The sequence below is a fragment of the Scyliorhinus canicula genome, chromosome 5 (assembly GCF_902713615.1).
Source record: "Scyliorhinus canicula chromosome 5, sScyCan1.1, whole genome shotgun sequence".
In the NCBI taxonomy this organism is placed as follows: domain Eukaryota; kingdom Metazoa; phylum Chordata; class Chondrichthyes; order Carcharhiniformes; family Scyliorhinidae; genus Scyliorhinus; species Scyliorhinus canicula.
The window spans coordinates 158,724,176-158,751,953 of NC_052150.1; the positions used below are offsets into that span (position 1 = coordinate 158,724,176).

General features: G+C 48.6%; 1 protein-coding gene across 2 annotated transcripts in view; it reads left to right on the forward strand.

Annotated features, from left to right (window-relative positions):
- Nucleotides 1-27,778, forward strand: part of zgc:110410 (uncharacterized protein LOC553618 homolog) — a 62,264-nt gene that overhangs the window by 12,332 nt on the left and 22,154 nt on the right. The window lies entirely within an intron of this gene.

Below are 27,778 nucleotides of genomic sequence, written 5' to 3' on the forward strand. Positions count from 1 at the left end.
CATAGCAGCAGATAATCAATGGAAATCCTGGAGACTGATGGTTAATTCCACTCATGCTCAGTCCTTAACCTTTCTCTCTCCCCTGCCACAGGTTAGACTTTGGTCTAATGTCATGTGAGAGAGTACCTTTAAGAAATGGATGTTTAAGCAATGTACCTTTAAGAAATGGATGTTTAAGCAATGTACCTTTAAGAAATGGATGTTTAAGCATTGTACCTTTAAGAAATGGAGCAGCTCATATTACTGAAGTAATGTCAGAGTGTGGGTGGAGCTGGTTTTTTTTAGCTCAGCCATTTTGCAGTGTTTAGGTTTCAGTTTTGAGAGAGAGAAGCTGAAATGTGCCTGGCTGGTTTGCTGTGAGCTGTTTGAAAGGAGAAAGCCAGTTTGAGGAGAAAGCTGGGTGTGTTTCTGTGTTTGCAAAAAGCTGCAAGAAGAAAACACAGAACTGGTCTGTTGATGTCTGAAAATCCAAAGACTATAAGTATATTGAATGTAACCTCAAGTCTGTTGTTAAAGGTGAAGTCTTTTGGAGGTTTGAAGGGACATTTTGAGGGATTATTTAGTGTTGCATTATTTTCAGGGTTATTTTTCAAGTAAGGGGTGTTAAGGGATCCAATGTTTATTTAAAAAGGTTAAGTTGAATTCATGGAATAAACATTGTTTTGTGTTTAAAAACCCACGTGCCCATAATTGTAATACCACACCTGGAGACCAAGCTGTGTGCTTCAAAAGCAACAATACATTAAAGGGAGAGATTGGGGTTCTGAAAACGCCGCTCCCATAACACTAATATGGCATATTATTGATGGCAGAAATGTGAGGCCTGGGAAACCTGTCCAATTTCCCTGCCTATCCCTGCTGCTGCCATTGAACCAAGGGAGATCACTGGTGGTAGACATGTCTGTACCAGAAAACCTACTGAAGCCAATTCATTCAGCTGATGAAAATACTCTTGTACACATAAATAAACAGAGAATATCTATCCCTCCTGAGGTACCCCTGCAGGAAGTGTGTCTGGATTTAATTTAGTTGCAACGGTCATTGCAATCAAGCAGCTTGCTGGCATTAGGTTTGCATTCAAAACATGCATAATAGTCCTTTAAAATAAATTTAGAGTACCCAATTTAGGGCAGCACAGTAGCACAAGTGGATAGCACTGTGGCTTCACAGCGCCAGGATCCCAGGTTCAATTCCCTGCTGGGTCACTGTACGGAGTCTGCACGTTCTCCCGGTGTCTGCGTAGGTTTTCTCCGGGTGCTCCGGTTTCATCCCACAGTCCAAAGACGTGCAGGTTAGGTGGATTGGCCATGATAAATTGCCCTTAGTGACCAAAAAGGTTGGGAGGGGCTGTTGGGTTGCGGGGATAGGGCGGAAGTGATTGCTTAAGTTGGTCGGTGCAGACTCGATGGGCTGAATGGCCTCCTTCTGCACTGTATGTTCTCTGTAATTAAGGGGAAATTTAGCGTAGCCAATCCACCTACCCTGCACATCTTTTTGGGTTGTGGGGGTGAGACCCACGCAGACACAGGGAGAATCTGCAAACTCCACACGGACAGTAACCTGGGGCTGGGATCGAACCCAGGTCCTCGGCATAGTGCTAACCACTGTGCCACCGTGCTGCCCCCAAAACACACATAATAGTAACTATATTTTCCGGTGTGCACTGATGGGATTAATTGATTGTTGATTCAAATGTGAGGGAAAAGGCAACTCAAAGAATGTCTAGATGCCATAAGTATGTCCCATAATATCCCTGTACACCACTTGCGGACAGGATCACCAGACAAAACACAAGGACATCATTACACGTTGTTTCGTTTCCATCAATATCTTTCTTTGAGCTGGCTTTTTCCGCATTTGTGTCAGCCATGGTTCAATGGGTAATGTGAGTCAGAATATTGTGGGTTCATAGTCCACTCCAGAATATCAGCACATAAATTAAAGCTGGCACTCCTGTGGAGTGCGCAATGTCAAAGGTGCTTTACGTCTGAGGAAACATTAAACCAAGGCCTTGTCTGCCCTCTCAGGTGAATTAAAAAATATCTGTATTTTGATTAAACTTTTAACATTTTATACAAATCAAAACAATAAAAGTTGTGTCAACAATAGAAAAAAGCTCCTAACAACAACTATAGCAACTCTTCCAAAACAAAAGAACATAGCCAACTGCTGCCCCCAACAGTTAACAGGGATCAGATCCTTAAAGTTGAACATGAACGGCCGCCATCTACGATAGAACCTGCCGATTGTCCCCCTCACAGTGAACTTGACCTTCTCAAAAACTTTATCGAGTCACCTAGCTACGCGGCGGCACTAGGTGGTGTCGCCTGCCTCCAACTCAGCAGAATCTGCCACCGGGCCAGCCTCAGGTGAATGTTAATATCCCCACAGCATTATTTTGAAGACGAGCATGGAAGCTTTTCCTGATGTCCTGCCCATTAGTTATCCCTCATTCAACATCAGGAAAAAACAGATGGATTGGTCATTATCACATTTCTGTGCACAAACTGACTGCTGCATTTTCTACATTACAACAGTGACTACATTTTAAAAGTGTTACATTGACTGTAAAGTGCTTTAGGACATCCTGTGGTTGTGAAAGGTGCTATATAAATGCAGGGAATGTTCCTTCTGAGCTCCACAGCCACATAGCCAAGTGCAGCAAACCAAATATAACCACTCGGGCCTCACACAAGCTGACTGCTTCAAGTTGCTGTGTGTGACTGGCCACATAAAGAAAATTTAAGGGCACACATAGTTTTTTTAAAATCAGTGGGTGCATTGAACGCAAGTCTTTATTTTCTTTCTTTTCCTCAGTTTCAGTATTGGTAATCAGCTAACCTTTCTAACGGCAACATGACTAAGATCAAAGCTCAGAAATTGGGTTAGATTTAAGATCAGGGTTCGAGGAAGGTTGTAGTTTCAAATTTGGGTGAGATTTAGATTTGGTCTGGAGCTAAGTTTCGGTTTAGATTCAGGGCGAGTCTAAGTTTTAGGGTTTCGATTTGAAGTTAACCCTGAACATTGTTGACTTTGGTTAAAAGAAGCACTGACTTGAGAAGATTAAGTTCTCAAGTCTCTCTTTTGTAATTGTAACTTATCATCCACCAGCATCTAATGAATCAATGTTACATTTTCCCATTGTTTTTACTTTTTTTCACTTGATGGATTCCCAATATGTCACAACAACAACTATATATAGGCTTCCAACTATGCACATACACATATACAGACCCAGACATACATAACACCTTTCATGTAGTAAAACATTTCAATATATTTCACAGGATTGTTATCAGACAAAGTGTAACACCAAGGGGCATGATTCTCCGCTCCCCACGCCGGGTGGGAGAAGCGCGATGGGCCCCCTGACTAATTTCACAACCGCCTGGCGCTCCCCGCGATTCTCCCACCCCCCGCTCGGAAGAATCGGCGCTCGCCGTTTTTCACGGCGACCGACGATTCTCCGACCCGGATGGGCCGAGCGGCCTGCTGTTCGCGACCGTTTCACGACGGCGGCAACCACACCTGGTCGCTGCCGTCGTGAAATCGCCGTGAGATGCCCATTTTGGGGCTTGTAGGGGGCCTGGTGGGGAATGAGCACCACGGCTGTGCTCGGGAGGGGACAGGCCCGTGATCGGTGCCCACCCATCATCGGGCCGGCGTCTCAATCGGACGCACTATTTCCCCTCCGCCGCCCCGCAAGATCAAGCCGCCACGTCTTGCGGGGCGGCTGAGGGGAAGACGGCCACCGCGCAATCGCGGGTTTGAGCTGTCAGCCGTCGTGACGTCAGCCACGCATGCGCGGGTTGGAGCCGGCCAACCTGCGCATGCGCGGCTGACGTCACATAGGCGCCGCCGTCGCGTCACTCTCGGCGCGCCGCACGGCGGCCGAGAGTTACAGAGCGCCGCTCCTAGCCCCGCCGGGAGGGGAGAATAGGGGGCGAGGAGCGGCCTCCAGGGCCGTCGTGAAACTCGGCTGAGTTCACAACGGCCCTCCCGATTTTTCCTGCAAAAAGGTGTAGTGGCACCGGAGGCAGTTCAGAGGTTTGTCGTATAAAGAGAGTTGAACAGTTGAGGCCTATACGCTCTAGAGTTCAGAAGATATCAAATTAGGGAGATCAAATTGAGGTAAACAAGATGATAAAATATATGGATAAAATAGACGTGGAGCGGATGCTACCTCTTGTGGGGCATTCTAAAACAAGTCTGAGGATAAGAGGTACCAAATTAAAAACAGATTTGTGGAGAAACTACTTCTCCCATAGGGTTGTGAATCTGTGGAATTCGCTACCCCAGAGTGCAGTAGATACATACATAGATGATAGGAGTTGGAGGAGGCCTTTTGGCCCTTTGAGCCTGCTCCGCCATTCATCACGATCATGGCTGATCATCCAACTCAATAGCCTAATCCTGCTTTCTCCCCATAGCCTTTGCTCCCATGCTCCCCAAGTGCTATATCCAGCCGCCTCTTAAATATATATTCAATGTTTTAGCATCAGCTACTTTCCGTGGTAATGAATTCCACAGGCTCACCACTCTTTGGGTGAAGACATGTCTCCTCATCTCTGTCCAAAATGGTTTACCCTGAATCCTCAGACTGTGACCCCTGGTTCTGGACACACCATCATTGGTAACATGTTCCCTGCATCTCCCCTATCTAGTCCCGTTAAAATTTTATAATGAGATCCCTCCCTCATTCTTCTGAACTCCAGCGAGAACAATCCCAACCTAGTCAATCTCTCCTCATATGACGGTCCCGCCATCCCTGGAATCAGTCTGATAAACCTTCGCTGCACTTCCTCGAGAGCAAGAACATCCTTCCTCAAAGAAGGAGACCAAAACTGCACACAATACTCCAAATGTGGCCTCACCAAGGCATTGTACAATTGCAGCAACACATCCCTGCCTCTATATTCAAAACCTCTTGCAATGAAGGCCAACATATCATTAGCCTTTTATACCGCCTGCTGCACCTGCATGCTTACCTTCAGCGACTGGTGCACAGGACACCCAGGTCCCACTGCACACTCCCCTCTCCCAATTTACACCCATTCAGGTAGTAATCTGCCTTCCTGTTTTTGCTTCCAAAGTGAAAAACCTCACACTTATCCAAATTATACTGCATCTGCCATTGGTTTGCCCACTCGCCCAACCTGTCCAGATCATGCTGTCGGATCCCTGCATCTCGTCACAGTTCACTCTCCTATCCTCCAACCCAACTTGGTCTCATCTGCAAACTTTGAGATGTTACATTTTGTTCCCTCATCTAAATCATTAATATATATTGTGACTAGCTGGGGCCCCAGCACCGATCCCTGAGGTATCCCACTAGTACTACCTGCCAATTTGAAAAGGACCCATTAATCCCTGCTCTTTGTTTCCTCTCAGCCAACCAGTTTTCTATCCACCACAATACATTTCCCCCAATCCCATGCGTTTTAGTTTTGCACAATAATCTCTTATGCGGGACTTCTGTAAGTCTAAATATACCATCTCGACTGGCTCCCCCTTGTCAACTGTACTGGTTACATCTTCAAAGAATTCCAACAGATTTGTCAAGCATGATTTTCCCTTCATAAATCTATGCTGACTCTGACTGATCCAGCCACTGTTTCCTAAATGTTCCGCTATAAAGCGTTTGATAATGGATTCAAGCATTTTCCCCACTATCAATGTTAGGCTGACTGGTCTATAATTCTCTGCTTTCTCTCTACCTCCGTTTTTGAATATTGGAGTGACGTGAGCTACCCTTCAATCTGCAGGGACTGTTCCAGAGTCTATAAAATCCTGGAAGATGGCCACCAATTAATCCACTATTTCCAGAGCCACCTCCTTACGCACTCTGGGATGCAGATTCTCAGGCCCTGGGGATTTATTCACATTCAATCCCATCAATTTTCCCAGCACCATTTCTTTAATACTAATAGAACAGTACAGCACAGAACAGGCCCTTCGGCCCTCGATGTTGTGCCGAGCAATGATCACCCTACTCAAACCCACGTATCCACCCTATACCCGTAACCCAACAACCCCCCCCCTTAACCTTACTTTTTAGGACACTACGGGCAATTTAGCATGGCCAATCCACCTAACCCGCACATCTTTGGACTGTGGGAGGAAACCGGAGCACCCGGAGGAAACCCACGCACACACGGGGAGGACGTGCAGACTCCGCACAGACAGTGACCCAGCCGGGAACCGAACCTGGGACCCTGGAGCTGTGAAGCATTTATGCTAACCACTATGCTACCGTGCCGCCCCAAATGTTGATCTCCCTCAGGGCAGCACGGTAGCATTGTGGATAGCACAATGGCTTCACAGCTCCAGGGTCCCAGGTTCGATTCCGGCTTGGGTCACTGTCTGTGCGGAGTCTGCACATCCTCCCCGTGTGTGCGTGGGTTTCCTCCGGGTGCTCCGGTTTCCTCCCACAGTCCAAAGATGTGCAGGTTAGGTGGATTGGCCATGATAAATTGCCCTTAGTGTTGGGTGGGGTTACTGGGTTATGGCGATAGGATGGAGGTGTTGACCTTGGGTAGGGTGCTCTTTCCAAGAGCCGGTGCAGACTCGATGGGCCGAATGGCCTCCTTCTGCACTGTAAATTCTATGAAAATCCCTCTCACTAAAACTTTCATTCTCCAACATTTCTGGTATCTGATTTGTGTCCTAATTTGTGAAGACAGAACCAAAGTATGTATTTAATTGCTCAGCCATTTCTTTGTCCCTTATTATGCATTCCCCTGCTTCTGTCTGTAGGGGGCCTACATTTCTCTTTACTGATCTCTTTCTCTTCATATATCTATAGAAACTCTCAGTGTCAGTCTCTATGTTCCCTGCAAGCTTCCTTTCGTACTGTACTTTCCCCTTTTTAAAAATAAATTTAGAGTACCCAATTCATTTTTTTCCAATTAAGGGGCAATTTAACGTGGCCAACCCGCCCACAACCCTGTACATCTTTGGGTTGTGGAGACAAAACCTACGCAAACACGCGGAGAACGTGCAAACTCCACACGGACAGTGACCCAGAGCCGAGATCGAACCTGGAACCTCGGCACCGTGAGGCAGCAATGCTAACCACTGTGCCACCGTATCAATCCCTTGAGAACATGGAACATAGAACATACAGTGCAGAAGGCCATTCGGCCCATCGAGTCTGCACCAACCCACTTACGCCCTCACTTCCAACCTATCCCCGTAACCCAATAACCCCTCCTAACCTTTTTGGTCACTAAGGGCAATTTATCATGGCCAATCCACCTAACCTGCACATCTTTGGGCTGTGGGAGGAAACCAGAGCACCCGGAGGAAACCCACGCAGACACAGGGAGAAGGTGCAAACTCCACACAGACAGTGACCCAGCGGGGAATCAAAACTGGGACCCTGGTGCTGTGAAGCCACAGTGCTATCCACTTGTGCTACCGTGCTGCTCCATGCTGTCCTTCTTTGCTGAATTCTAAACTGCTCCCAATCCTCAGACCTATTATTTTTCTTGGCCAATCTGTATGCTTCTTCTTTAGATCGGATACTATTTCTAATTTCATTTGTAAGCCATGGATTGGCCCTCTTACTCCCTTTGCTTTTGTGCCAGACAGGAATGAACAGTTGCTGTAGTTCCCCCATGCGTTTGTTGATTGTTTGACATTGTCTATCCACTGTCATCCCTTTAAGTAACTCTCCCCAATCTATCAATGCCAACTCATGCCTCATATCTTCATAGTTCCCTTTATTAAAATTCAGCACCCTAGTCTCTGAATCAGTTACTTCACTCTCCATCTTGATAAAAAATTTTATCATGTTATGGTCGTTCATCCCCAAGGGGTCTCCTACCGCCAGATTGGCAATGATTCCATTTCTCATTACACAGTACCCAGTCCAAAATGGCCTGCTCTCTAGTTGGTTCCTCCACATATTAGTCAAGAAAACCATCCCGAAGGGTGGCATGTGGCGCAGTGGTTTGCACTGGGACTGCGGCGCTGAGGACCCAGGTTCGAATCCCAGCCCTGGGTCACTGTCCGTGTGGAGTTTGCATATTCTCCCCATGTCTGCGTGGGTTTCACCCCCACAACCCAAAGATGTGCAAGTTAGGTGGATTGGCCATGCTAAATAGAAATGAAATGAAAATGAAAAAATGAAATGAAAATAGCTTATTGTCACAAGTAGGCTTCAAATGAAGTTACTGTGAAAAGCCCCTAGTCACCACATTCCGGCACCTGTTCGGGGAAGCTGTTACGGGAACCGTGCTGCTGGCCTGCCTTGGTCTGCTTTCAAAGCCAGCGAATTAGCCCTGTGCTAAACAACCCCTTAATTGGGGAAAAAAAATAATTGGGTATTCTAAATTTATAAAAAGAAAACCAACACTCCAGGAATTTCTCCTCTACTGCACTGTGGCTAATTTGATTTGCCCAATCTATGTGAAAATTAAAATCACCCATGATCACCGATATTCTCTTCTTACATGCATCTCTAATTTCTTGTTTAATGCCATCCCCAACCTCACCACTGCAGTTTGGGGATCTATATATGACACCCACTAATGTTTTTTGCCCCTTGGTATTTCTCAACTCTACCCATACAGATTCCACATTGTCGGAGCTGATATCCTTTCTCACTATTGTGTTAATTTCCTCTTTAATCAGCAGAGTCACACCACCACCTTTTCTTTTATGCCTGTCTTTCCTAAATACTGAGAACCCTGGGACATTCAGTTCCCATCTCTGTTCACCCTGGTGCCATGTCACCGTAATCCCAATTATGTCAGACCCATTTATATCTATCTGCGCCATTAGTTCATCCAGTTTATTACAAATGCTCCGTGCATTAAGGCACAGAGCCTTTAAGTTTGCATTTTTCACAATGTTTATCTTGCTCCCAATATTTTTCGCTACTGCCCTGTTTGAATTTTGCCTTTGGTTTCTCCACCTATCACTTTTCTTGTTCGCTTTTCGACCTTTTATTTTGTCCTTGTTCCCTCTTTCTCTGACTCCTTGCGTAGGTTCCCATCCCCCTGGCATTTTAGTTTAAACTCTGCCCAACTGCTCTAGCAAATAGCCCCCCTAGGATATCAGTTCCAGTCCTGCCCAGGTGTAACCTGTCCAGTTTGTATAGGTCCCACCTCCCCCAGAACCAGTCCCAATGACCCAGGAATCTGAAACCCTCCCCCTGACACCATCCTTTCAGCCACGTATTCATCCTATATATCCTGTCATTTCTACTCTGACTAGCACGTGGCACCGGTAGTAATTCTGAGATCGCTACCTTTGAGGTCCGATTTCTTAACTTCCTTCCTAGCTCTCTGTATTCTGCCTTTAGGACCTCATCCCTTTTTTACCTATGTTGTTTGTACCGATGTGTACCACAAACACTGGCTCTTCACACTCCCCCTCCAGAATGTCCTGTACCCGCTCCGAGACATCCTTGACCCTAGCGCCAAGAAACTGCGCCAGTGAGTAAATTTAAGGAGGAGTTAGACAGATTTTTGATTGGTAAGGGATCGAAGGGTTATGGAGAATGGGCAGGACGGTGGAGTTCAGGCCAGGATAAAATCAGCCATGATCAAATGGTGGAGCAGATTCGATGGGCCAAATGGCTTAATTCTGCTCCTATATCTTTTTTAAAAATTTACAATACCGAATTCATTTTTTCCAATTAAGGGGAAATTTAGCATGGCCAATCCACCTACCCTGCATATCTTTGGGTGTGGGAGCTAAACCACGCAGACACGGGGAGAACGGACAGTGACCAAGAGTCGGGATCGAACCTGGGACCTCGGTGCTGTGAGACAGCAGTGCTACCACTGCGCCACCATGCTGCTCCTATATCGTATGAACTTATGTACATAAAGATGTATAGAGGTGGAGGGCTTTAGCAAGGGTATTACAGAGTAAAGTGTCTGGACAGTTAAAAATATTGTCATTGGTGGGTCAAAGAAAATCGGTGATGCATTAGTAATAATAATAACCTTTATTGTCACAAGTAGGCTTACATTGCAATGTAGTTACTGTGAAAATCCCCGAGTCGCCACATTCCCGCGCCTGTTCAGGTACACAGAGGGAGAATTCAGAATGTCCAATTCACCTAACAGCACGTCTTTCCGCACTTGTGGGAGGAAACCGGAGCACCCGGAGGAAACCCACGTAGACACGAGGAGAACGTGCAGACTTCGCATAGAGAGTGACACAAGCCAGGAATCGGCCTGGGACCCTGGCGCTGTGAAGCCAGAGTGCTAACCACTGTGCTACCGTGCTGTCTAGAAGCCAAAGGTTGAGGGATGGAAAGGGCAGCACGGTGGATCAATGGTTAGCACTGCTGCCTCACGGCACCAAAGTCCCAGGTTCGATCCCGGCTCTGGGTCACTGTCCGTGTGGAGTTTACACATTCTCCCCGTGTCTGTGTGGGTTTTGCCCCCACAACCCAAAGATGTGCAGGGTCGGTGGCTTGGCCATGCTAAATTGTCCCTTAATTGGAAAAAATGAATTGGGTGCTCTGAATTTATTTTTTAAAAGTTGAGGTATGGAGAGTTTTCTTAAGGCTGTCGGACTAGAGTAGGTGACAGGGATGAGGTGGGATGAAATCATGGATGGTTTAAACATGAGAAATTAAAATTTGAGATGTTGTCTGACCCGGAGCCAATGTGGTCCACCGAGCTTCGAGGTGATTGGAGAACAGAGTTGGTGCGAGTTAGGGAATTGGCAGCAAAGTTTCAGATGAGTTCAAGTTTATGGAGTGTAGGGCAGCACGGTGGCACAGTGGGTTAGCTTTGTTGCCTCACGGCGCCGAGGTCCCAGGTTTGATCCTGGCTCTGGGTCACTGTGCGGAGATTTCTGTGGTACCTGGAAACTTTGCAAACATGATAGGTGAATGGTATATTGCCGAGCGCAGTCTACATTTTTAAAATATATATTTTATTCCGGCATTTTCATAAAATTCAAACTGAAACAGTGGCAACATTTCACAACATTCTAAATAACCAACACCCACTAACTGCTCCTCACTCCTGCCCCCTCTTCATGTCCTGCATTCCCCATTTTAACCCTCTTCCCCGCCCCATCCCCCCGCTTTTGCTGATCCTCGTTAAAAAAGTCAATGAACGGCTTCCACCTCCGAGTGAACCCATCAACTGACCCCTTCAGGACTAACTTGACTTTCTCCAGCCTCAGCAATTCTGCCAGGTCACTCCCATACCCCCCCCCCCCCCCCCCCCCCCCCAATTTCGGTGGCCCTAAGTCCCTCCATCCAATTAAGATCCGTCTCCGGGCTATCAAGGAGGCAAAGGCCAAAATGTTGGCCTCTCTCGCCCCCCTGGACTCCCGAATCTTCCGACACCCAAATATTGCTACCTCTGGCCTCAGGGCCACCTTCATCCCCAACACCTCGGATATTACATCCACAAACCCCTACCAGAACCCCTTTCGCTTCTGACATGCCCAGAACATGTGGATGTGATTCGCGGGCCTCCCCGCGCACCACCCACACCTATTCTCTACACCCTCAAAAAACCTACTCATCCGCGCTACCAGCATATGTGCCCTATGAAGTACATTAAACTGGATTAGTCTTGCAGTCGATGAGGATGCATTCACCCTCCACAGGGCCTACGTCCACGTCCCAGCCTTCACCTCCCCTCCCAGCTCCTGCTCCCACGTCCTCTTTATAGCCCCCCCCATGGGCCCCCTCCCAATGTATCAGCTCCTTGTAGACCTCAGACATCTTCCCCTCCCCTATCGGGAGGGGGGAACGACCTACCAGGGGTAAGCCACGGTGAACAGATTTCCAGCACTGAGTCCGTCCCTGTGGCTCAGAAGGGAAGGAGGGAGAGCAGGAGAGCAATAGTTATTGGGGACTCGATAGTTAGAGGGACAGATAGATGGTTCTGTGGCAACTAAAGAGACTCACGGATGGTATGTTGCCTCCCGCGTGCCAGGGTCCGTGACGTCTCGGACCGTGTTTTCAGAATCCTTAAGGGGGAGGGGGAACAGTCACAAGTCGTGGTACACATTGGCACCAATGACAGAGGTAAGAAAAGGGACGGGGTTTTAAAACAGGAATTTAGGGAGCTAGGGTGGAAGCTGAGAGCCAGAACGAACCATGTTGTCATCTCTGGTTTGTTGGCGGTGCCACGTGCTAGCGATTTGAGGAACAGGGAGAGAGTGCAGATAAACACGTGGCTGCATGGATGGTGTAGGAGGGAGGGTTTCAGATACGTGGATAATTGGAGCACATTCTAAAGGAAGGTGGCACCTGTACAGACAGGACGGTTTGCACCTGAACCAGAGGGGCACCAATATCCTGGGAGGGAAATTTGCTACAGCTCTTCCGGGGGGGGTTAAACTAATTTGTCAGGGGGCTGGGAAAACGAGCTGTAGTCCAGAAGCCAGTGTTGACAGTAGTGAGGTACTGAGGAGGGTATCAAGATTGCAGGAATGTACCGGCAGACAGAAAGGTGGGTTGAAGTGTGTCTACTTCAATGCAAGGAGCATCTGGAATAAGGTAGGTGAACTTGGAGTATGGATTGGTACTTGGGACTACGATGTTGTGGCCATTACGGAGACATGGTTAGAACAGGGACAGGAATGGTTGTAGGCAGTTCTGGGGTATAGATGTTTCAGTAAGAGTAGGGAAGGTGGTAAAAGAGGTGGAGGAGTAGCATTGTTAATCAAGGATAGTTTGACGGCTGCAGAAAGGCAGTCCGAGGGGGATCTGTCTACTGAGGTAATATGGGCTGAAGTTAGAAATAGGAAAGGAGCGGTCACGTTGTTAGGAGTTTTTTATTGTCCCCCAAATAGTAATAGAGATGTGGAGGAAGAAGTTGCAAAACAGATTATGGATAGGTGTGGAGGTCTCAGGTTAGTTGTCATGGGTGACTTTAACTTTCCAAATATTGATTGGAACCTCAATAGGTCGAACAATTCGGATGGGGCAGTTTTTGTACAGTGTGTGCAGGAAGGTTTCCTGACACAATATGTGGATAGGCCGACAAGATGTGGAGCCACATTGGATTTGGTACTGGGTAATGTACCGGGCCAAGTGTTAGATTTGTTTGTGGGAGAGCACTTTGGAGATAGTGACCACAATTCGGTGTCTTTATCTATTGCAATGGAGAGGGATAGGGCCATACGGCAGGGCAAGGTTTATAATTGGGAGAAGGGTAATTATGATGCGATTAGGCAAGAATTAGGGAGCATAAGATGGGAGCAGAAACTGTCAGGGAAAGGCACAAATGAAAAGTGGAGCTTGTTCAAGGAACAAATACTGAGTGTCCTTAATAGGTATGTCCCTGTCAGGGCAGCATGGTGGCGCAGTGGGTTAGCCCTGTTGCCTCACGGCGCCGAGGTCCCAGGTTCTCTCCCAGCTCTGGTTCACTGTCCGTGTGGAGTTTGCACATTCTCCCTGTGTTTGCGTGGGTTTTGCCCCCACAACCCAAAGATGTGCAATGTAAGTGAATTGGCCATGCTAAATTGCCCCATAATTGGAAAAAATGAATTTGGTACACTAAATTTTTAAAAAAAAGAAAAATAAAAGGTATGTCCCTGTCACCCTGTCAGGCAGGGAGGAAATGGCCGTGTGAGGGAACCATGGTTCACAAAAGAGGTTGAATGTCTTGTCAAGAGGAAAAAGGAAAAGTATGTAAGGATGAGAAAACAAGGTTCAGTTGGGTCGCTTGGGGGTTACAAGGTAGCAAGGAATGAGCTATTAAAAAAAAAGGCTCAGGGGAGCTAGGAGGGGACATGAGAAGTCCTTGGTGGGTCGTATCAAGGAAAACCCCAAGGCTTTTTACTCTTATGTGAGAAATAAAAGAATGACTAGGGTGAGGATAGGGCCAATCAAGGACAGTAGTGGGGACTTGTGGGAGTCAGAAGAAATAGGAGAGGTGTTGAATGAATACTTTTCTTCAGTGTTCACCAAGGAGAGGGGCTATGTTTTTGAGAATAAGAGTGTGATACAGGTGGGTAGGCTGGAGGAGGTAGATGTTCTGAGGAAGGATGTATTAGCAATTTTGAAAAACCTTTGGGTCAACAAGTCCCCTGGGCCAGATACGATATATCCTAGGATTCTTTGGGAGGCAAGGGATGAGATTGCAGAGCCTTTGGCTTTGATCTTTGGGTCTTCACTGTCTACGGGGATAGTGCCAGAGGACTGGAGAGTGGCGAATGTTGTTCCTCTGTTCAAGAAAGGGAATAGGAGTGACCCTGGTAATTATAGGCCGGTTAGTCTTACTTCGCTGGTTGGTAAGTTAATGGAAAAGATCCTGAAGGTTAGGATTTATGATGATTTGGAAAGATGCAGCTTAATCCGGGATAGTCAACACGGTTTTGTGAAGGGTAAGTTTGCCTCACAAATTTGATTGAATTCTTTGAGGAGGTAACAAAGTGTGTAGATGAAGGTAGAGCAGTTGATGTCGTATACATGGATTTTAGTAAGGAGTTTGATAAGGTTCACCATGGTCGGCTCATGAAGAAAGTAAGGAGGTGTGGGATAGAGGGAAATTTGGCCAATTGGATAAGTAACTGACTATCACATAGAAGACAGAGGGATGGAAAATTTTCAGACTGGAGACCAGTTACCAGCGGTGTACCACAGAGATCAGTGCTGGATCCTCTGCTACTTTTATCAATGACTTGGAGGAGGGAAATGAAATTAAGGGTGGGTCAGTAAATTTGCTGATGACACCAAGATTGGTGGAGTAGTGGATAAGGTGGAGGGCTGTTGTAGGCTGCAAAGAGACATTGATAGGATGCAGAGCTGGGCCGAAAAATGACAGATGGAGTTTAACCCTGATAAGTGCGAGGTGATTCATTTTGGTAGGACAAATTTGAATGCGGATTACAGGGTCAACGGCAGGGTTGTGAGGAATGTGGAGGAACAGAGAGATCTTGGGGTTCATGTCCACAGGTCTCTGAAGGTTGCCACTCAAGTGGTTAGAGCCGTCGGCAGCACGGTGGCCTAGTGGTTAGCATAACCGCCTCACGGCGCTGAGGTCCCAGGTTCGATCCCGGCTCTGGGTCACGGTCCGTGTGGAGTTTGCACATTCTCCCCGTGTCTGCGTGGGTTTCGCCCCCACAACCCAAAAATGTGCAGAGTAGGTGGATTGGACACTCTAAATTGCCCCTTAATAGAAAAAATAATTGGGTAATCTAAATTTAAAAAAAAAAAAGTGGTTAGAGCCGTGAAGAAGGCCTAAAGCGTGTTAGCTTTTATTAACAGGGGGCTTGAGTTTAAGAGCCGTTTGGTTATGCTGCAACTGTACAGGACCCTGGTGAGACCACATTTGGAATATTGTGCAGTTCTGGTCACCTCACAATTGGAAGGATGTGGAAGCATTGGAAAGGGTGCAAAGAAGATTTACCAGGATGCTGTCTGGTGTGGAGGATAGGTCCTATGAGGAAAGGTTGAGGGAGCTAGGGCTTTTCTCTTTGGAGCAGAAGATGAGAGACGACTTAATAGAGGTTTATAAGATGATGAGGGGGTAGAGTGGATGTTCAGAGACTATTTCCTCGGGTGGATGTAGCTGTGACGAGGGGGCATAATGATAAGGTTCGGGGTGGGAGATATAGGAGGGATGTCCGAGGTGGGTTCTTTACTCAGAGAGTGGTTAGGGTGTGGAATGGACTGCCTACTGTGATAGTGGAGTCGGACACGTTAGGAACTTTCAAGCGGTTATTGGATAGGCACATGAAGCACACCAGAATGACAGGGAGTGGGATAGCTTGATCTTGGTTTCGGACAAGGCTCGGCACAACATCGAGGGCCGAAGGGCCTGTTCTGTGCTGTCTGTTCTATGTTCTATCTCCCCCCTCGATAGCACCTTCTCCTGCAACCTCAAGGGCGGCAACCCGGGAAAAGATGGCAACCCTCTCTTCACAAAATCCCGAACCTGCAGGTACCTAAAACCATTCGCCCTGGGCAGCTCATACTCTTCAACCAGGTCCTCCAATTTTGCAATACTGTCCCCTACAAACAGGTCACCAAATCACTCAATCCCTGCCTGCCATCACCCCTGAAACCTCGTATTCAACACCCCTCCCTCCCCTGAGGCACCCTCTAGTCCCAAATACTGCCCCCACTGCCCCCACACCCTCAAGACTAACTGGCCGACGAGAATGACAGAGGTACTGTTAACAATGCCCTTAAGCTCATTCCCATACAAAAAACCTGCCTCCATCTGCACCATTGCCAACCCCCAACCCCCCCCTACCCATTTCGTAACCATGGCGATGGTCACCCCCCAGTAGTAGTTCATTACAATTGGAAACGCCAAACCCCCCCCCCCCACTTCCTCGCCCCTGTTCCAAAAAAGCCCTTTAGATCCGCAGGGTATTCCCGTCCATACAAACACAGAGATCAGTGCGTTACCTTTTTAAAGAACAACTTCAGGACAAAGATCGGGAGGTTCTGAAATACGTACAGGAACCTAGGCAGCACCGTCATCTTAATTGCCTGCACCCATCCCACCAACGGCGGTGGCAGCACATGCCACCTCTTGAAGTCCCCCTTCATCAGCTCCACCAACTGAGTCAAATTGAACTTGTGCAGCTGTGCCCAATCTTGCGCCACCTGGATGCCCAGATATCTAAAACACGCCCCCACAACTTTGAATGGCAACTCCCCTAACCTGTCCTCTAGCCTCAATCGGGAACACCTCACTTGTTCCCATGTTCACAGTACAGTGGTTAGCACTGTTACTCCACAATGCCAGGGTCCCAGGTTCGATTTCCAGCTTGGGTCACTGACTGTGTGGAGTCTGCACTTTCTCCCCGAGTCTGCGTGGGCTTCCTCCGGGTGCTCCAGTTTCCTCCCACAAGTCCCGAAAGACGTGCTGTTAGGTGAATTGGATATTCTGAATTCTCCCTCTGTGTACCTGAACAGGTGCCGGAATGTGGCGACTAAGGAATTTTCACAGTAACTTCATTGCTGTGTTAATGTAAGCTACTTGTGACAATAAAGATTATTATTATCAACTTGTACCCAGAGAACCGGCCATAGTCCTCCAAAGTCCCCATAACGCCCCACTGGGTCTGAAATATATAACAGTTGTCTGTGTGCAGGGAAACCCTGTCCTCGATGCCCCCCCCCCCCCCCCCCCCCCCCCCCCGCCCAGCACAATCCCGTTCCAATCCCTTGAAGCTCTAAGCGCCATTGCCAATGGGTCTCAAGCCAAGGCAAAAGCAATGGGGAAAGCGGGCACCCCTGCCTCATCCCACGATGCTGCCCGAAATATCCTGAACTCACTTGGTTCATCTGCACACTTGCGACCGGTGCCTTGTACAGCAACCGGACCCAGTCCACAAACCCCTGCCCGTACCCAAACCGTCCTAGCACCTCCCACAGATATTCCCATTCTACCCGGTCAAAAGCCTTCTCCACGTCCATCGCCACTGCCACCTCCACCTCCTACCCCTCCGAAAGCATCATAATTATGTTAAGCAGGTTTCCTCACATTTGCCGACAACCGTCTTTCTTTCACAAACCCCGTTTGGTCTTCGCCTATCACCTCCGGGACACAGTCCTCAATTCGCTAAGCCTACACTTTCAGCAGCAACTTGGCGTCTACATTCAATAACAATATCAGGGGTACGATCCACATGGCTCCAGATCCTTGTCCTTTTCAATATCAAAGATATCCCCACTGGGTTCTCCGACTCATACAATCTCCTTCTGTGGAAAGCCTCCAACACCCCATTCTCCCCCACTGGGTCCAACACCATTCTTCTTGTCTCGCCCTTTATTCTGCCAATCTCCCTCGCTGCCTCCTGCTTCCTCAACTGGTGGGCCAGCATCCTACTCGCCTTCTCCCCGTACTCATATACTGCCCCTCTGTTGTTGTCCCACTGCCTTCCCTGTGGACACCAATCCGAACTCCATCTGGAGCCCCTGCCTCTCCTTCAACAGCCCTGCCTCAGGGGACTCCGAATACCTCCTGTCCACCCTCAGGATCTCATCTACCAGCCTGACCATCTCCGCCCACTCCACCTTCTCCCTATGTGCTCAAATTTAAATAAACTCCCCCGAACCACCACCTTGAGTCCCTCCTATAGCAAAGGGGCCATGACCTCCCCATGCCATTGAGCTCCCGGACAGTGGCCCTCACCCGCTCGCACACCTCCTCGTTCACCAGCAACCACACAGCCAGCCTCCTCTGCAGGCGCTGGGCCCTCCACTCTGGACCACTTGCAAATCCACCCAGTGCAGCGCGTGGTCAGAGACCAGATCGGCGAATATTCCGAGACAACCATCCCTGCCAACAACACCCTGTCCACCACAAAAAAGTCAATCTGGGAGTACACCCGGTGAACATGGGAGAAATATGAAAATTCCTTCACCCTCGGCCTCACAAACTGCCATGCACCCCCTTCCCCCTCCATAAAGCTCACTCGGCTAAATCGCTGGCTTTTAAAGCAGACCAAGCAGGCCAGCAGCACGGTTCGATTCCCGTACCAGCCTCCCCGGACAGGCGCCGGAATGTGGCGACTAGGGGCTTTTCACAGTAACTTCATTGAAGCCTACTCGTGACAATAAGCGATTTTCATTTCATTTTTCATTTCATTTCATAAACCCCTTCACTTCCTCCACCAGCATTGACACCATCCCTGATCTTGGGTTCGACTGGTCCGAGCTTGGCTCTATAACCATATTAAAACCCCCCCTCATGATCAACTGCTGCAAGTCCAGGTCAGGAATCTTCCCCCGCACCCACCTCTTGAAATCTACATCATCCCAATTTGGGGTATAAATGTCTGCCAAGATCATCGGCAACCCCTCTGTAGCCATGCTGGCCACGCAAAATGGACACTGAGCCAAACTAAAATGGAAGGCTGCTGGGAAACAGACAGTTCAGCCAGAACAGCAGTCTGCAAAGAGCAGTTTGCATTCTGCAGCAGCAGAAACCAGTTTGGGCTCAGGTGAAGAGACCTTAGCTAGGTGCAAATGGCAAAACGCTTTGCATGCTAATGAGGCCATCAGACTTGAACACCCACACAATAGATACATTTGGTTCTGAATGGACACATTCCAATCAAGACCCAGACATCGAGGCACCAGAAACCTCCGAACAAAAGGACATAAGAAACGCCCCCTCCATCACGGAGACCCCCTCGCATTGGGGAATTAATCCAGTATCGATAAGAAATTGATCCAATAGGTAGAGCCCGCCCGAGAAGAGGGAAGGACAACGGAACCCCTATAAAAGATAGGGACCTCGTGTTGTCCGGTCTGTTAAACCTGTGCTCCGGCCCCGACTGACACCTGGTATCCTGACTCCAGCCGTTGAGCACCAGCCGCCGAAACCGTAAGTTCAACGCTCGCTACGCGATCCAAGCCCACTAGACTCCCAAGTGCCAGAACGCTTGCTGAAGGCTGCAGACAAAACCAGGACGAAGGCCTCGTTCTCTGACCTTGCCTGTTCCTGTTAGATAAGTATTCTGTTTGCTTATGTTTAGTTGTAGCTTAGTCTCTTAGTGTGTGTGCATGAGTATTTATTATTAACTGTATAATAAATATTGATCGTTTGAACTTGACTAATCGGTGTATCGTCTTTATTACTTTGAATTTGACCTTGGAATACTTGTGACGTTGCCTATACGGCAGCTGGCGACTCCAGAGCTTAAATAATTACATAGAACAGAGCCTAGCAGTGTTAAGCACACGTCGAACTCGGAGGCGTGTTAATACACTCCAATAAACGCGTTTTACGCCCATAGTAAAACGTGCAACATTTAGTGGCGACATCCGCCGGGACCCTGTTGTAAGTGGAAACACCACAGTGTCCAGGACCCTGAAATTTGAATTAGAACTCCAAATTGCAGAGAAAGAAAGAGATCACAAGTATTCAAGGTGTTCAAAATAATAAGCAAAATTCGGAAGTGTGTTTTAGTGCATGCGTACTAACAGGGCTGTAAGGTAAAACTGAAAGCTTTTTGTTGCGACAAACTTTCGGTAGTTTTGTGATCGGAAAATAGCGTAAGCCGTACCCTTTTTACGAAACACCACCCCAGCAACCCCCTGTTCCAAATTATAAAAAGAGAGTCAGAGGAAATGGCCATGCAGGCAATGGAACGTCTGATGGATCCAGCAAAGTTTGTGGTCGCAGCGACCAGCAGCAGTAGCAGGGTAGGCCAGTGTCCCACGTGGGAGCTGGAACTCCGCAAATATTTACAAGGAAAGGGATGGCCCCTTTGGAAAGAGTTTTGTGCAAATGAGGAGACAGGTCCCGGAAGTATAGGTCATACTTGGTGGGAGAACCTCTCTCAGATACACAAAAAGAGTTTAAGTAAAGCACGCAAGCCGATGGCGATTGTGTCCTGCTTGGCACAGTTGCGAGGCGCAGAGGAGGTTATCAGGACGCTCCGGGCAGATTTAGAGGAAAGGAACCGAATGAGTAAGGTCGATGTCAGGGACATCGAGAAAGAAAACCTGGATCTTAAAGGGAAGTTGGCAGAGAAGGGTAGAGAGGTGGATGATGCCAAGAGGGCTCACCAGTCTTGTCTAGCTCATCTGAACAGTTCCCAGACCCAGTATGAGAAAGCCTATCAGGACGTGCAACGTGCCGTTCTGATAAGACAGGAATCGGAAAAGCAGGTGGAGGCATTGCAGAGGCAATGTTCCGATCTCAAAGCAGCTTTGAGAGCACTCCACGCTGCAACGACCGAACAAAGACAAAGCACAGTTGACCACGCGAAATGCAGGAAACAGATTGCGGAACTGCAATCTCTGCTTTCGGTGCAGAATGGCTTCCAAAGCACCTTTGGAGCTCAGTTAGATGGGGAAAACGCCCCAGATTGGCAGGAATTAAGCGAGACAGCGCAGCGTTATGTTCAGGGAACATGTGCGCCCGCAGCTCAGCAGAAACGACAGGCACCCCAACCCCCCACAGCTCAGATCATAACCGCACCCATGAATCCCGTAACCACACAGAGGAAAGCCGAATCAGAAGGCGCCCCAGACATAACTTACACCACCCCTTTAACAGTAACCCAGCTAAGGGACGCTTGTGAAAAGATCACTCCGTTCCTCCCCACCGCAGACCCCCACCAGTTCTTCGCGAAAGTAAAACAGCAGGCTACCATGTACGGCCTGGATGAGAGAGAGCAGGTTAAGCTCACCGTGCTGAGCTTAGACCAGAGTGTAGTGGCAGCCCTCCCCGACCCACAAAACGTGGCAGGAGGCAGCCTAGAGGAGATGCACATTGCCATTTTAGATGCCATCGGGTACAATAGAGGTGACCCCGTAGAAGGCTTGAATAAGTGCAGGCAGAAGAGATCCGAACACCCCACCGCATTCGCAGGAAGGCTGTGGATTCATTTCAGCGCAGTTTCCGAACAGCTAGATAGAGCGCATTTAACCCGCGAAAACATGGTTAAGTGGACGCGCACAATTATCTCACACGCAACAGAAGCAGGACAGAGCGCTTGCAATAATTACGACCCCTCAGAAGAGGCCCATAACGAAAAATGGGTCCTGAAAAGATTGTCCCGCGCTTGGGAGCAATCGCTTCAGGCAAAAGGAAAGGTTAGATCCCCAGAAGAGGCTCAGGCTGCTGCAGATATCCAAGCAGTCAGAGAGCACCAGAAGCCCGCATGGGTAAATGAAGGCAAGAGCAGCCCTCAACAGAAAGGACAGGAATGCTATAACTGTGGACAGTTAGGGCATTGGGCAAAAGAGTGTAATGCACCCCAGCGATCTCAGAGAGGCCAGCAGACAGGCACTCTGAACCGCAACAAGGCAAAACCCATCCACAATGTAGCAGTACAGTCAGGACCCACCAATGTGGACGAGACGAACTGACGGTGTTCGGGCTCCCCCACTTGGGTCTGTGACACACTATGGGACTCATCAGGGAGGCCCGTAGTCACGGCAAAGGTCAAAGGGAAGCCCATAGAGTTATTGTGGGACACAGGAGGATCCCGCACCACCATTAACTCCACAACCACGGCACACGCAGACACGTGGCCGACCACCTCCACCATCACACTTAGCGGGTTCACCGGACACTCGCAGCAGGGACATATCACAGCACCCGTAGCGATCCAGCTAGGGAACATTAGCACAAGGCACCCCGTAGTTTTAGTAAATCTTCCCCGGACAGCAGAGCACATCCTGGGGATAGATTTTATGAACACACACAGCTTGTCGTTCGACCCAGTGAACCAGTGTGTCTGGCGAATGGCGAGATCAGACAGAGCCCCAGCCACCCTCACAGTAGGAGACTACGCTAATCGGATTAGCGCAGTGGGAGAGTACACATTCGACCTGACTACACTCCACACCGACCGACAAATTAAGGCCCTACTAAACAAACACAGGACAGCATTTGCAAGTCACCGTCATGACTGTGGCAGAATGACTGGACAAGTTCATGTTACCGGACAGGACCCCCGACCGCAAAAGCAGTATAGATTTCCCCTCGAGGCAGAGGTGGAAATAGAAAAGGTTATAGGCAGCTTGTTGGACCAAGGTGTACTGAGAACGGTAGCCTCCACCAACAATGCCCCTATTTGGCCAGTGAGGAAGCCCGATGGATCATGGCGTCTGACCATCGATTATCGGGAACTCAACAAAGTAACCCCCGCAGTAGCCCCAACGGTAGCTACTAGTCCCGAGACCATGCTCAAGCAGGGTCTCAACGCCAAGTACTTCACGGTATTGGACATCAGTAATGGATTCTGGTCAATACCATTGGCAAAAGCGTGCCAATACAAATTCGCATTCACTTTTAAAACACAGCAGTACACGTGGACATGCCTCCCACAGGGATTCCACAATTCACCCTCCATTTTCCACCGACAGCTGGCAAGTGGATTAGAGAAATTTTCCCGACCCGATTGTCTGGTACAGTATGTAGACGACCTACTACTGCAGACGGACACAAAGGCAGAGCACATTTCGCTTCTGGCCGAACTCCTAGAACTCTTAACTGAAATTGGCTGTAAAGTTAACCCGAAAAAGGCCCAAATATTGGAAAGTAAAGTGATGTATTTGGGATCAGTCATCACGCACGGCAAACGCGAGATCGAATTCAAAAGAATTGATTCGATTGTCAAATTGCCCCTTCCCCAGAATGTATCAGCCCTCCGGTCGTTTTTAGGACTGGTTGGCTACTGTCGGAACCACATAGACGGATTCGCGACAAAAGCCGCCCCACTTTCAGACCTCCTTAAGAAAGGAGCCCCCTGGGAATGGCTTCCGCAGCATACAGGCGCTGTGGAAGAGTTAAAACGAGCCCTTAGTGCAGCACCCGCGCTGCTAGTCCCCGACCAACTTTCACCGTACGCAATAGAGGTAGCGAGCACCGATCTGACCCTCTCGGCCGTGTTGCTTCAGGAACGGCACGAGCAGCTAAGACCAGTGGCTTATGCCTCCCGACTGTTAGACCCAGTAGAACAAGGATTTTCAGCCTCTGAGAGGCACCTCCTTGCTGTCTTCTGGGCAGTGCAGTATTTCTCATACATCACCGGACTCAACCCCATCACCATTCTAACCGAACACACACCCACACAGCTACTACTAGACGGTCGACTGAAGGACGGTTCAGTTAGCCAGATTAGGGCAGCTAGGTGGACCCTACTTTTACAAGGACGGGACATTACAGTGAAACGGACACGCACCCACACATACTTAGCAGACAACCTCCAATACCCCGGACAGCCCCATGACTGTGAAATTGTAGCTCCCCTGCATAACACAGGACCCTTTTTAGCCAAAACACCCCCCAGGAAGATAGGGAACCCGAAACAAAGCCCCCAGCCCACAGACACGTGTGGACCCTTGAGGATTTATGTAGACGGTTCCTCCACAGTTTTAAATGGTGAGCGTATCACAGGATGCAGCATCTATGTAGAGGACGCGCAGGGGCGCGCTCTCGAAGAAATCGCTCTTAAGTTACCAGGTCACTTAGGCGCGCAGGCAGCAGAGCTAGCAGCCATAGCGTACATAGTGGACCACCCCGATTCTTTCCCCAGCCCAGCAGACATATATTCAGACAGCTTATATGTCTGTAACAGTTTAACCGATTTTCTGCCCCTGTGGAGGACACGAGGTTTTGTCTCCGCAGACGGGAAACCCCTTCCATCAGCCCCTCTACTCCAGCATATTTTAGCGAAAGCGAAGGACAGGACCTTCGGCATAATAAAAGTAAGAAGCCACCATAGGTCATCACCCCCTGGGAATGTAAAAGCCGACGCGTTGGCTAAGGCAGGTTCCAGGAGAGGACACTTATGGACCCCCCCAGCTAGCGCACCAGCTAGCGCCCCTGTGAGCGCAGTCCAAGTCTCACAGACTGATATTAAAGATCTCGTGGCAGCACAAAAACAGGACGGAGACCTCAGGGAGGTTTTCAAGGGAAACTTTGTGCCTGCTTACGAGCACTTTAAACACGCACTGACCACACATGAGGGTGTGATCATTAAGGACCGACTTTATGTGGTCCCACAGCAGGACAGGAATCAGATGATTGCCTTGTTCCATGACGGACACGGGCATCAGGGAATTGATGCAACAACGAGGCACCTCAGGCAACTCTGTTGGTGGCCTGATCTCAGGAATGATGTAACGCACTACATAGAGAATTGCCTGATTTGTGCTCAGAATAACCCGGACAGGTATTCTAAGAAGGCACAACTTCGGCATACTCGCCCAGTTAACGGCCCTTGGACAAACCTCCAGATCGATTTTATAGGTCCATTGCCCCCTTGTAGGAATGGCTATAAATACGTTCTGGTGGTGATAGATACCTTTACCAAGTGGGTAGAGGCATTTCCCTCACGAACAAATACAGCAAAGACAGCTGCAAAGATCCTGACCCACCACATCTTCACGAGATGGGGTTTACCCCGAAGTATCGATTCGGACCAGGGATCTCACTTTACAGGACGGGTCATGAGGAACGTCCTGACAATATTCGGGATCAAACAGAACTTCCACATTGCGTATCATCCACAGTCCAGCGGGATTGTGGAGCGCATGAATCGGACCCTAAAAACTACCCTTAGGAAAATGGTTCAAGAGAACAATTCCACATGGGATTCAGTGCTCCCCTTTGCACTTATGTTCATAAGGAACACTGTCTCCACATCGACAGGATACACACCACACACACTCATGACCGGACGCCCTATGAAAGGTACAGAATTCCTTTTAGGACTGGACATGACAAGCCCCGAAGTGACGGCCCTCACACATGAAAAGGCAGTTAAAGAACTAGTTGAGACTGTGAGGTCTGCACAGCTCGCAGCCGCAGCCCAGCTAGGGAAACGCCGACAGCAACGGACTGCCTGTTTCAATAAGACCTTACACACCACAGAATTCCAGGTTGGGCAACAGGTAATGTTATCTGTTTATAACCCCAGCAGTTTTTTGGCTCCAAAATATTCCGGTCCCTACTCAATTTCGGACAAAATTAGCCCCTCCGTTTACAGGATAAAGTATCCTAATGGGAAGACCGCGTGGTTCCATATAAACCAGTTAAAGGCATATGGAACACAGGCCAACCATGCTCACCATGTCCTGCTGGATGCAGCAGAACACTTCACCCCGCCCACCAGAGACACTTTTCCACCATCCCCCTCACAGACCAGTTCATCCACGGACTCGCCCACGACTCCGCCCACAGACCACTACAGACCACGCCCCGACACGCCCACAAGCTGCCACAGCAGAGACAGTAGGACAGACACTGACTCTGAAGACAGCGACACCACACAGCCATACAGCCCACACTGCACCACCTACGACCCCGACTCCAGTGACCCCATGGAAGTCACTTACCTTAAAAACCCAGAACCACCACCCGACCCCGACTACCCCGACAACACACTCGACGCTACACAATGGCACAGGGACAATTCCTACAGACTTGTCCGCAATGACGAGAGTGACCCCCGGTCACACAACTCCAAAATTGCATGCCTGATCCACACAAGGGTGTGGGATCCGGGAGAGCAGGACGACACGGTGTCTGACTCTCGACACGGCAACCCCTTTGTGACCCTGTTCACAGAGGCAGAATCAAAGTGAGGTGTCCAGATGATGTAAGATAGGAATCGTTTGAGGGAAACGATGTCCTTTCTGATGGAACCTGCACGTATGTTTGTCTTCGTTTTATGTTTGTTTGTCTCAGGATTGTACAATGTTTCAGTTGGAGGATGGACATCTTCTTTTCAGCTGAAAAGATTGTGACCACCTCACATGCACGTTAGTTTGTCCGCAGATACTTCTGAGAACTTCGGTTTGATTGGAGATCTTTTCCAAAGTTGTAAGGCCACACGCCAAATAGCTTGTCCGCAGATATTTCTGAGAACTTCAGTTGTATCCTCTGGTGAACCGACACGGTTCACGACTTGTTCCCTGTTTTCAGAACGGAGCATCTTGGCTCCCTTGGTTTTTTAGGTGCCCCTCTATTCGGCGAAATAGAGGCTGCAAGTCATGGTTAACACATTCGTACCCGTTTTCTCCAGGTTACTCAGGCAGTGGACAAACGGCACTGAGGACCCGCCCTGTCTGAGAACCAACCCTTGGTCAGCCAAGCTCGGGTATGGCACAGCACGCCCTACCCGGGGATTCCATCCAACTCATACCCGTAGCGGCCCATACGCAACTCATTCGGATGTTCATTTCCAAGTTTGTTTTCATTTTACGTTAGGTAGCCCTTCGGCCGCCATCCCACATGCTATTTACATCCGGAAACATTTGGATGGTAAATCAGCAAAGCCTGCGAGACGGCTCGCAGAAGGAAGGATTGTTAGGTGTATGCTGGTCTTTAAATTCGCTTTTTGAAAAAAAAAATGAGGGGAGTCACAGGGTGTGACTTAGCCAGTCATTTTAAAGGGTCAATTGGGTTTTGAAAGACAGATGCACTAACAAGTAAAGATCTTAAACTGTGTATTGACAGATACTGTGCTTGATCCCAAAGGTTTCAAAGGACGAGACAGAGGTCGAAGCCAGGATTGTCAATACCGGAGGAAGAAGGAAGAGAAAGAAGAAGAACAGCAAAATGATGGAAGCCCACTTATTACTATTTAATGTCATATGTATATGTGTGGAAACAAGACACGTTTCCCCCACAACCCCCACCGTAAATGTTAGTACAGCAAACCCCCAGTGCTCAGCTCTGATCAGCGAGGTTCAGACCTGGTGTACTAAATTCATGACGTGGTACTCCATGTCCTACATAATCGAATCACTGTTGGTGATTGCGATCCTCACCATCCTAGTGCAGACCCTCAGGTTGAGGAAATGGAAGAGGAGAGCCTCTCGTTCCAGCACCTCACCCATCTATAGAGTGCAATCCCCCATCTTCGGATTCCACCAAACCCCTCAACCCCTCACTGATTACAACACTCTGTAAATAAAATTCAGCCATGTATTATATTGTTCCATACTCGACTGCCGAGTTGGGAAGTGTGATGTTGTGGTGTGAATGGTTAAGGTTTAGAGTGATTAAATGTTTAAGTTAAGGTTAATAGTGATAGGTAGAGGTTCCCAATTGTAGTAATGCATGTCCCTTTGACATAGGGCCAAGTAGAAATGTTAGTTAAATTTTTTTCTCTTCTTCCCATAGTTTAGAACAGAGTAGAACAGGAACCGGCAAGAGGTCAGAACACAAGGAGGCAAAGCACATAGGTGATCCTTCACAATAGTATGATTGTGAGGATCACAAGGAGGGAATGTAGCCATGCTGGCCACGCAAAATGGACACTGAGCCAAACTAAAATGGAAGGCTGCTGGGAAACAGACAGTTCAGCCAGAACAGCAGTCTGCAAAGAGCAGTTTGCATTCTGCAGCAGCAGA